We start from the raw sequence: 11,754 nt of genomic DNA, 5'->3' as shown, positions 1-11,754 counted from the left end.
AAAGTGCTTTTATAGCACCGTCTGAGTGCCAGGCACTATTTCAAGCACCAACCGTATGCCTAGTTTTTTCCAAAGCCTTTTACAAATACTAATTCAATCCTCACATCTCTGGGGAGTTGTCATCTCTAGTTTCAGATGGGAAAACAGGTACAGAAGTCAAGGAATGCCTCTGGTTTGGTCCAGAGGTCAGTGTATCTCATTGGTCACACTGGAGTTGATCCCTGGAGGGAATATTTGGCCTGCTTGGACCCAGAGCTGCACTAACATCTCTTGTGCAAAGGGTATGCCTGGAAGAGACAGGCAACCCTGTGGGCACACATGTTGTTTTAGGACATAAAGATTGCTCACCAGGCCACCTCTCAGAGGTCTAAGAGGTATTAGTCCTCGTGAGGAAATGCCTGCAGAGGTGGGATATTGACCTGGCCAGACCCCTACCTGATAGGACAAACATGTTTGTGTTGCCTCTACATTGACCCCTTCTCCCACCAGAAAGGTCCCCCACCCTCCCCAGAGAAGAGTGAGATGGGTATGCCTGCCACAGAAGAACACAGAGTGTAAGCATTTCCTGACAAACCCCTCCCAGAGGAGCCAACTGTCACATGTGAGAAACTAGGCTCCTGTGGGACAGCTGTGGGGTGAAATAGAGAGGGCAAGTGTATGGCCTCTGGACATAAATAAGTCACCCAGCCCTTCACTTGGTGGATTCCTGCTCAGTGGCAGCTGAGGGAACATTCCCAGAACATTCCCTCTAGCCTGATACCTTTTCACTGGGTCTGGTAGGACCCACTGGGAAGACTATTCAGTCCAGCATTGCCACCCACAAGCCTCCCAGCCATTCCATTGACAAAGGCAGGAATCAAAGTGGTTGCTGTGAGAAACTCAGCTCAAACTGACTTAAGCAAAAGCAAGAAGAGAGATACTGGTTACAGGTACAATTGGATCCAGGCATTCAAAGGCTGTTACTGACTTCTCACAGAGACTACATAATTTAATCACTAATCCAATCCCTTTTTGTAGATGAGAAAGCAAGCATAAAGAGCTGGCACAGAGGCTGGGGATGTGACTCAGTGACAGAGCATTTGTCTAGATCATGTGTAAGCACTGGGTTTGATCCCCAGCTCTGAGAAAAAATGGCATTGGCCCAGAATGGGCTAAACAGGAATGCCTCATTATCAATCCCTGAAAAAGCTCAGCTAAAACAAGCTATTTAAAATACCTGATCCAACCAAAGACATCTTGAAACAAGACAATATGTGTAAGACTAAGGAGAAATAAGGCACAGTTACTCAAAAAGTCCTCACTTTTTAAATTGTTTTTCTTTTTTTGTACTGGGAATTGAACCCAGGGGTAATTAATGACTGAGCCACATCCCCAGCCCCCTCTCTTTTATTTTTTGGTACCAAGGATTGAACTCGGTGGCACTCACCCACTGAGCCACATCCACACCCTATTTTGTATTTTATTTAGAGACAGGGTCTCACTGAGTTGCTTAGCACCTAGCTTTTGCTGAGGCTGGCTTTGAACTTTCGATCCTCCTGCCTTAAACCTCCCAAGCTGCTGGGATTACAGGTGTGCGCCACCACGCCCAGCCCCAGCCCTTTTTAAAAAATGTTTTAATTTGATACAGGGTGTCCCTAAGTCCTTAGGGCCTTTTTAAATTGCTGAGGCTAGCCTTGAACTTGGAATCCTCCTGCATCAGCCTCCAGCCTTGGTGGGATTACAGGTGTGCACCACTGTCCCCAGTTGAAATTCCTCATTTTAGACTAATCAACTATCAATGTAGGACATTTGCCATGATTATAGAAATAAAAATGATTAAAAGTAAATAAGGAATTTATATTTGGGGTGTACATAGGGTTACTGGGGATTGAACCCAGGGGCACTTTTTTTTTTTTTTTAATCACAGTGTTACATCCCTAGTCCTGTGCTACATCCCTAGTCCTATTTATTTATTTTTGGTACTAGGGATTGAACTCAGGGGCACTCGACCACTGAGCCCATCCCCAGCCCTATTTTGTATTTTATTTAGAGACAGGGTCTCATTGAGTTGCTGAGGCTGGCTTTGAACTCATGATCCTCCTGCCTCAGCTTCCCGAGCCACTGGGATTACAGACATGCACCACTGTGCCCAGCTCCTTTTTATTTTTATTTTTTAGTTGTAAGTGGACACAATACCTTTATTTTATTTTTATGTGGTGCTAAGGATCAAACCTAGTGCCTCACACATGCTAGATGAGTGCTCTTCCTCTGAGCCACCACCCCAGCCCTCCTTTTTATTTTTTGAGACAGGATTTCACTAAACTGCTGAGGGTAGCCTCGAGTTTGAGATCCCCTTTTCTAAATCTCTAGTTCAGTGGGATTACAAGTGTGCAACACAATTCCTGGCAGGAATTTACAACTTTTAAAAATAAAAATGATCCAGCGACTTGAGAGGCTAAGGCAGGAGGATTGCAAGTTCAATTCTAGCCTCAGCAATTTAGCAAGGCCCCGTCTCAAAAAATAAGGACCAGAGGTGTAGCTTAGTGGTAAAAAAACACTGGGTTCAATTCCTAGTACCCTCCAAAAAGTAAAAAGTTGAGAAGGAATTAAGTAGAAGTGATAGAGCTGAAATAGATTAAATCTAAGAAGTCAGTGGATGAGTTAATAACATCAGATGTACTGAAGAGAATTTATATGAATTGGAATACAGGTTAAAGTGTATTATGCCAGGCACAGTAGTGTATGCCTATGATCCCAGATACTCAGGAAGATGAGGAAGGTAGATTGCAAGTTTGAGGCCAGCCTGGGTGATTTAGCAAGACCATGTCTCAAAATTTTAAAAAAACTGGGGATGTAGCTCAGTGGTAGAGCATTCACCTACCATGTTCAAGGCCCTGAGTTCAATCACCAGTACCACAGAAAAAAGTGTATTAAAGTATGCATGTTCTAAAAGATTTTCCAGTAGACTAATTTTGATAAACTAGAATATTAAGGTAAAGGGTAAAGAAAGTATAAATTTTAAACAAATGGTAGGGGGAATAAAATAATGACAATCCAAAATAAGGCAAGAAAAAAACAGGCTGGGTGTGGTGGCACATGCCTATAATTTCAGCTACTCAGGAGGCTGAGGCAAGAGGATTGCAAGTTCCTCAGCAATTTAAGGAGGCCCCAATCAATTCAACAAGACCCTATCTCAAAAATTAAAACTTAAAAGGACTAGGGATGTGGAGTTGTTAAGCACCCCTGGGTTTAATTTCTGGAACCAAAAACAAAAAAGGAAACAGAACAGATAGACAAATAACATATATGCAATAATTTGGAATCCCTCCACTTCAAGAGAGGGAATGGGGACCTGCACTGCCTCTTCAAGACTCACCAAGACTGCCATGTTGCAGGGGAGAATGAGGAGTGAAAGCAAGTAAACATGCCACAAACACTCCTACTGTTTATTTTTTAAAAACTTCACACTGTGGATTGAACCCAGGGGTACTCTGCCACTGAGCTACATCCCCAGCAGTTTTTATTTTTTTTGAAACAGGGTTTTCCTAAGTTGCCCAGGCTGATCTTGAACTTGCCAATCCTCCTGCCTCAGCCTCCCAAGTCATTGGATGACAGGCCTGCACTACCACACCCAGCCACTCCTGCCCTTTTTAAGGTGACTTTTTCTTTTGTCCATTAATTGATTGATTGAGGTACTGGAGATCTAAACCAGGGAACCAGGGCCTTGCACATGTTAGGCAAGCACTCTACCATTGACTACACCCCAGCACCTGAGGGGGCATCGTCTGGGTTGCACACTCAGTTGCTGGAAACCTTTTTACTGTTTTCCAGAACTCTAATGCAGTTGGTTCTAACGATTCTACTTTTTTCCCCCATGTTAGGCATTTTGCTGTTATTTCCCTTGTGTATTATGTTTTACGCTACCATGTTTTTGGTGTCTTTTTATGTAATCTGACAATATCTGTTTTATTTAGGGTCATTATTGATATATTTGAGTTATTTGTCTAGCTATTTGTTTTCTATCTGTCCTCTTCTCTCTTTTTTTTTCTGCTTTCTTTGGGGTTAATCAAGTATTTTTATGATTCCACTTTATCCCTTTTGTTGGCATATTAGCTGTAACTCTTGGTTTTATTTTCTGATTGCGCTAAGATTTGTTGTATACAATAATTCCCATTTAGCCACAGAGAATACATTCCAAGACCCCCAGTGGATGCCTTCCTGAAACTACAGATAGTCCCAGTCAGTCTGTCTGTCTGTCTATATGTATTTTTATATGCATACATACTTAAGATAAAGCTTAATTTAACTAGGCTCAGTGGTACACACTCTTAATATCAGCAATTCATGAGGCTGAGGTTGGAGAATTCCAAGTTCAAGATCAGCTTCAGCAATTTAGCAAGACTATCTGTCAATGAAAATGGTCTGAGGATGAATCTCAGTGATAAAATGCCCCTGGGTTTAATCCCCAGTACCACATACACAAAAATTGGTTTAATTTAGTGTCATCGAGTTTAAGGGAATTGGGTTGGAATTACCTTCAAAGAGAAACTGGTTCTCATTTGAGTACTTACTTCTCTTCAACTTTGCTCCATCTCAGAGTCCCATTTCAACAACTATTTTTTTGTACAACATAATTCAGTGGTTCATTTTAAATAAAATATTTGATTTAATAATGGTTGTCAGTAAGGCATAATTTTCAATGGGAGATATTCCATCAAGATTCAGCAAGACAAAGTTTTATTATTCCTCACATGAATCTAGTTCTACTACCACCAGATAGTTTTTTTTTTTTTTTGGTGTGTGTGTGTGTGTGTGTGTGTGGTGCCAGGGATTGAACCCAGGGCCTTGTGCATGCCAGGCAAGTACTCTACCAACTGAGCTATGTCCAGTTAGTTTAACTGATAGTTAATTAATTAATTTTTATGTGATGCTGGGAATTGAATCCAGTGCCTCACACATGCTAGGTAAGTGCACTACCACTGAGCCACAGCCCCAGCGGCATGATAGTTAATTGATAGTTTAAATTAAAAGGTCTGGGGATGTAGCTCATTGGTAAAGTGATATTTTAAATTGATGCTCTGCTTCAACATCTTCAACCTATTGTTAAGTGTGTCTAATAAATGCTGATTTGTGGTTGTTAGAATGTTTAATTTTTAAATTAGAGTAAGAGATTAACAACAATAACTAATAACAAAATTGAACAATTACTATATCAAGGAAAAATAAGGCTTATTTGAACACAAGCATTGTGGTACTTTGATGGCCAATCTGATAACTGAGGTGGCTGCTAAGTGACTGATGAGCAGGTAGCATATACAGGACAAAGGGATGATTCATGTCCTGGGCAAGGTAGAGTGAGGTGGCATGCAATTTAAAACATGAATTGTTATAAAAACATGTTCTTTAATAACTTGTAAAATTGCTTATTTCTGGAATTTTCCATTGAATATTTTAAGACCATAGTCGGCTGTAGGTAATTGAAATCCTAGAAACAGAAACTTCAGATAAAGGGAGACTATTGTTCATCTTAAACTTAGCAAAATCTACCTTTAAGTGGTATATACTATTTTTCATATAGGTTTTTTTTATGGTGGCACTGGGGATTAAATCCAATGGCACTCTTCCACTGAGTTATATCCCCACCCAGCCTTGTTTATTTTGAGACAGAGTCTCACTAAATTGCCAAGCCTGGCTTTGAATTTGTAATCTTTCTGCCTCAGCCTCCCAAATTGCTGGGATTACAGGGTGCACCAGTAATCCCGTTTATGTGCATATAGTTTAAGAACTTCACAATAGTGTGCTTCCATTTCTCTATGCTCAGACTTTATGCTATTATTATCATGCATTTTACTTTTACATGCTATAACCCCAAAGTATGTTATTTTTATTTAGGTGCTTAATTGCCTTTTAAAGATATTTAAATATTTTTTAAATCATATATTTTTACCCATGTTGTTACTATTTCCAGTGCTCTTCATTCCTTTGTGTAGAGCCTGATTTCCATCTGATATCATTTTCTTTCTGCCTTAAGGATGTCCTTTAACATTTCTTGTGGTGCAGATCTGTGGGTAATTAATTCTTATAATTTTTCTGTGTATGAAAAAGTATTTTAGGCTGGGTATTGTGGTGCATGCCTGTAATCCCTGTTAACTGAGAGGTTGAGGCAGGAGAATTGCAAATTTTAGGTCAGCCTGGGCAACGCAGGGAGACCCTGTCTCAGAATAAAATGAAGGAAGGGTTGGGAGTGTAGAGCACTTGTCTGGCACGGGCAAGGCCCTGGATTCAATCCCCAATACTAGGAAAAAAGTCTTTGTTTCACCTTTTTGAAAAGTATTTTAATGGGTATAGAATTGTAGGCTGACAGTTTATTTGTACTGGAAATTGAACCCAGAATCACTTTACCAATGAGCTACATCCCCAGGCCTTTTAATTTATTACTTAGTTTTTATTTTGAGACAGAGTCTCAATAAGCTGCCAAGACTGGCCATAAACTTGGGATCCTCTTGCCTCAGTCTCTAGTGTAGCTGAAATTATAGGCATGTGCCATTGTACCTAATAATTTAATAGGCTGAACGTTAGTTTGTTTTTCACTACTTTAAAGACCTTGTCTTGCTGGGCATGGTGGCACATGCCGGTGATCCCAGCAGCTTGGAAGTTTAAGGCAGGAGGATCACAAATTCAAGGCCAGCCTCAGCAGCTTAGCAAGACCCTGTCTCAAATAAAATATAAAAAAGGGCTCAGGAGTGGTTAGGGCTGTGGCTCAGCAGTAGAGTGATCACCTAGCATGGGCAAGGCCCTGGGTTTGATCCTCAGCACCAATAAAAATAAATAAATTAATTAATTAAAGATATTGTATCCAACTACAACTAAAAAATAAATATTAATAAAAAGGGCTGGGGATGTATCTCAGTGGTTAAGTGGCCCTGGGTTCATTCCCTGATGCCAAACAAACAAAAAACCTTGTCTTCTTTTGTTCTTTTTGGTACTAGGTGTTGAACTCACAGGTGATTTAACATTGAGTCACATCCCCAGCTCTTTTTATTTTTTATTTGAGACAGGGTCTCACTAAGTTGCTTAGGGCCTTGCTAAGTTGCTGAGACTGGCCTTGAACTTGTGATCCTCCTGCCTTAGCCTCCAGAGTCGCTGGAATTATAGGTGTGCTTGCACCTGGCTTTCTTGTCTTCTTGCTTGTATTACCTTCAGCAAGAAATTTGATGTCCTAATTTTGTTCCTGTTTTAGTCAGTTTTTCCACTGCTGTGACTAAAAGACCTGACAAGAACAATTAGAGGAGGAAAAGTTTTTTTTTAGGGGGGACCCACGGTTTCAGAGATCTCAGTCCATAGAAGGATAGCTCCATTCCTTAGGGCTTGTGGTGAAGCAGAGCATCATGATAAGGAGGAAAGCTGCTGGGAACATGGCTCCAGGAAGCAGAGAGAGAAAGCTCTCCTTTTCACAGACAAAAATATCAACCCCAAAGGCACATCCCCAATGACCCACCTCCTCCAGCTATACCCTACCTTTCTACAGTTCCCTCCTGTTATTCCCCATCAGGGGATTGATGCACTGATTAAGTTAAGACTCTCATAACCCAATCATTTCACCTCTAAATTTTATTGCATTATCTCACACATGAGCTCTTGGGGGACACCTAATCTGAACCATAATAGTTCCTGTATAGAGGTCCCTTCCCACTTCTGTCTGCTTTTTAGATTTTTCTCTTTAGCACTGGGTTTGATCAATTTGATTATGATGTACCTTGGTGTGTTGTAGGGACAGATGAGGCAAGGCACTGAAGATGGCAGGAAGCAATTTTATTTGGCTGCAGTCAGGTTCAGAGGGCACAGCTTTTGCTGTAATTAATCCCTTGAACCCTGAGTTCAGATAGTTTCAGAACTTGATACCTAGCAGGTAAGGGGAGGGGCTCAGAAGTTCACAGTCTGCAGAAGTTCACATAAAAGCAGCTTTTTCTTTCACTGTTTTGGGAAAGTTAACCCTTCAAGGACAACATCTGAGAAGGGGAGAGCTTCTTCTCCCCTTTCTTTCCTTCCCCTGCCAGTTTTTACTATGGAGCCCAATTGGTAACTTCTCTTATTGTAGAAATGTAGACAACTCTGTGAAGCTCCAGCTCAAGACCAGAGGCCTTGTTTACACATTTTTACAAACTACTGGATACATGTTTGTGGAAAACTAGTAAGGGGGTGCTGATTTCTTCCTAGCTAGTGGCCAAGTAAAACAGGGCAACATGAAAATTGGAAGTTTATCTACATTAAACTCTTTTGTAGAGACTCTTCTTCTGACAGTCCTAAATGCAGCCATGGTGAAGATTTCTGGAGAAACCCAGTTAAGACTTTTCTTTGGAGAAAGGGGGTGCCACTACAGGTGTAGTTTCCTATGCTTAGGGTTATTGTATTATTGGATTTTTAGGCTTCTAATGTTCTTCAAATTTGAAAAACTTGGACAGGATTTTGAGTGTCTTCTCTCTTTGGACTCATATATTATGTTGCTTGACACTGTTTGTTCCTCAGCTCACTGATGCTATTTCTTCCTTCTCTCCAGTGCTGGGGATTGAACCCAGTGCCTCATGCATACTAGGCAAATGGTCTACCACTGAACTACATCCCTGGCCCATTTTTTTGTTGTTTGGGTCCTTTTCTCTATGTTTTATTTTTTAGTATTTTCTAATTGCTATGCTTCAATTTGATGAATATATTTTCCTTCTGCAATGTCTAATGTGCTGTTAATTCCTTAAGTGTATTTTCAACCAGGCCATGTAACTGTTTGATTTGGGTACTTTTTATATCCTCAATGTCTCTATTTAAGTGTTTGAACATATGTCAGACTCTGAGCTGCTTTTACTCACAAACACTACAGATGCCAATGTGTGGGGATTTTTCTACACCAACAATGGTTCTCCAACTCTCCAGACAGCAACTGGGTGTCCAACAATTCAATTCAATTGACACTACTCAGAGTTCGTGTCATACCCCACAAGTTAAGGGCTTGATCCCACAAGACTGGCTCTGCTTGAGATACCAATTGAAAAATCCCAGCCAGTTGTGGCAGTGACATCTGCCTGTAATCCCACTACTCAAGAGGCTCAGGAAGGAGGATTGCAAATTCAGGGCCAGCCTCAGCAATTTAGTGAGACCCCATCACAAAATAAAAAATTAAAAGGACTGGGGATGTAGCTCAGTGGTAAAGCACCCCTTGGTCCGCTCCTAAATACCCCCTCCTAAAAAAAGGAAAAAAAAATCCCAGGCCTCCAGGACTTCTGACCCCCTCCTTAGGTTTGATAATTTGTTAGAATGGTTCACAGAACTCAGGAAACACTTCACTTACTATTACTGATTTATTTTAAAGTGGATATGACTCAGCAAGAAATAAATGGGAGAGATTATAGGGTGAGATGTGGGGGAGGGAACACCCTCCCAGAATCTTTATGTGCTCACCAACACAGAGTCTTTATGAGGTTTCATCACATAGGCATGACTTATGAAGTCACCAGCCATTGGTGATTAACTCAATCTCCAGATCCTTTCCCTTCCCAAGAGGCCCCAGTCTTCTAATCACTTGGTGGTTTTCTCTGGCAACCAGACTCTACTCTGAAGTTACTGAGGTGCCCACCAAGGGCCACCTCATTAGTATAAACTCAGGTATGGTTGAAGGGCTTGTTATGAATAACAAGCTGCTCGTCTCGCCTCATGACTCTGGAAATTACAGGATTTTTAGCTGTGTGCTAGGAATCAGGAACAGAGACTACATATGTTTCTTATTATATTATAATATCTCACATATGATTATAATAGTAACTGTGTTAGTATTCCTCTCTGATAATTCTAATATCTATCAGTTCTGAGTCACTGTGGGGTTGTTTTTGTTGTTGTTATTGTTGTTTGTTTGTTTGTTTTGGTATCGGTGATTTAACTCAGGATGCTCTACCACTGAGTTATATCCCCAGTCCTTTTATTAAATCTTATTTTGAGACAGGGTCTCCGTTAGTTGCCCAGAGTGGTCTCAAACTTGGAATTTTCCTGCCTCAGCTTCCTGAGTCACCAGGATTATAGGTGTGTACCACCTTGCCTGGTTCTGAGTCAGTTTGCTTTTGTTTAAAGACAAAAAAATCTTCAAATTTATTGCCTTTCTTTACCTAACCCACCAAAAGAAATTTTTCTCAGTACTGCTATTCCTTTCCACAAAAAAGCAAATATTTCAGATATCCTTTGTCATTCAAAAAGCAAAGAAAATCTTTTCTATTGCCAACACTCTTCATCTGATTTTTAAAAAACCATCTTAAACCACTTCTCCATTATCAAGTTGAGCCTGTTCTTTTTCTTCTTAAGTTAATGTTTTATTTTATATTTTTATTGGTGAATTATAATTATGCATAATAGTGGGATTCACTATGCATTATATTTGTACTTCCACATATCATAATTTGATCAATCTCATTCTCCAGTACCTTCTCTGTCCCTGCCCTCCTTCCTCTCCTCAATCATCTTGCTCTACTCTATTGATATCCCTTCTTTTATTGTTATCTTAATTAGTGATATATATATATATATATATATATATATATAATTGTGGTATATTCATACATGCACATAGCATAATTTAGTAGATTTTATTCCCTAGTACTTCCCCTTGATCCTCTCCCTCTGCTCTACTGATCTTCCTTCTATTTTCATGAGATTCCCCCCTCCCTTTTTATTACAAATATGGAACACACAAATAAGAATTTGTGTCATCCTTGCTCAGGGACCAAGCTAATCTTCTCTGTATCATTCCAGTGTTAGTATATGTGTTGCCAAATTGAGCACTGATTGGGGTTTTTTTTATTTGTTTGTTTGTTTGTTTGTTTGGTACTGGGGATTGAACCCAGGGGTGTTTAACCACCGAGCCACATCCCATTTTTTTGGCCAGAGTACCTTTTTATTTTTTATTCTGAGTTGCTTAGGGCCTCACTAAATTGCTGAGGCTGGCTTTGAACTTGTGATCCTCCTGCCTCAGCCTCTTGAGCCACTGGGATTACAGGCATGCACCATCATGCCTGGCACTGTATTGGTTTTGATTGATTTATTATTTCCTTATTATAGACAATGTTTTCCTACAAAGTTATTCCTGGAAATCTTTGATTGGATCTCAGATACTGCTGGATTTTTTTTTATGGCATTAGCAGTTTAATCTAGAGCCTTGAACATGTTAGGTGAGCACTGAGCTATATCCACAGTCCTTTTTATTTATTTATTTTATGAGACAGAATCTCACTAAATTGTCCTGGCTGGCCTCAGACTTGTAATTCTCCTGATCCTCCTGCCTTAGTCACCTGAGTAGCTGAGATTACAGGCCTGTACCACTAGGCCCAGTTCTATTTTTTTCTTTATTAAATTAACATATAATATTGTATGTATTTATGGTATACAACATGTTTTGAAATATATATATACATTGTGAAATGACTAAAATCTAGGAAATCAGCATATGTAGTGCCTCACATAGTTATCATTTGGTTGTAAGAACACTTACCATCTCTCTTAGCAGTTTTTAAGAATATATTAGAAAAAAATATATTAGTAGAGGTCAAGCATGGTGGTGAGCACCTATAATCTCAGCAACTTGTGGGGCTGAGGCAGGAGGATCATAAGTTCGAGGCCAGCCTCAGCAATTTAGCAAGGCCCTAAGCAACTTAGTGAGACCAGGTTTCAAAATAAAACATAAGAAAAAGGGCTGGAGATGTGGCTCAGTACTTAAGCATCCTTGGTTCAATCCCAGTGCTA

The 11,754-nt window shown here is 40.1% G+C and overlaps 1 non-coding gene across 1 annotated transcript; it reads right to left on the bottom strand.

Annotated features, from left to right (window-relative positions):
• Positions 1–10,689: 10,689 nt before the first annotated feature.
• On the bottom strand, positions 10,690–10,797 carry LOC120890951 (U6 spliceosomal RNA). The gene has a single exon (XR_005735421.1). It is a non-coding gene; the product is annotated as a U6 spliceosomal RNA (small nuclear RNA).
• Between the last annotated feature and the right edge of the window lie 957 nt (positions 10,798–11,754).

This window comes from Ictidomys tridecemlineatus, chromosome X, assembly GCF_052094955.1.
Source record: "Ictidomys tridecemlineatus isolate mIctTri1 chromosome X, mIctTri1.hap1, whole genome shotgun sequence".
Classification (NCBI taxonomy): domain Eukaryota; kingdom Metazoa; phylum Chordata; class Mammalia; order Rodentia; family Sciuridae; genus Ictidomys; species Ictidomys tridecemlineatus.
The sequence above is the reverse complement of the archived record's forward strand: the minus strand, read 5'-3'. Positions and strand labels throughout refer to the sequence as shown.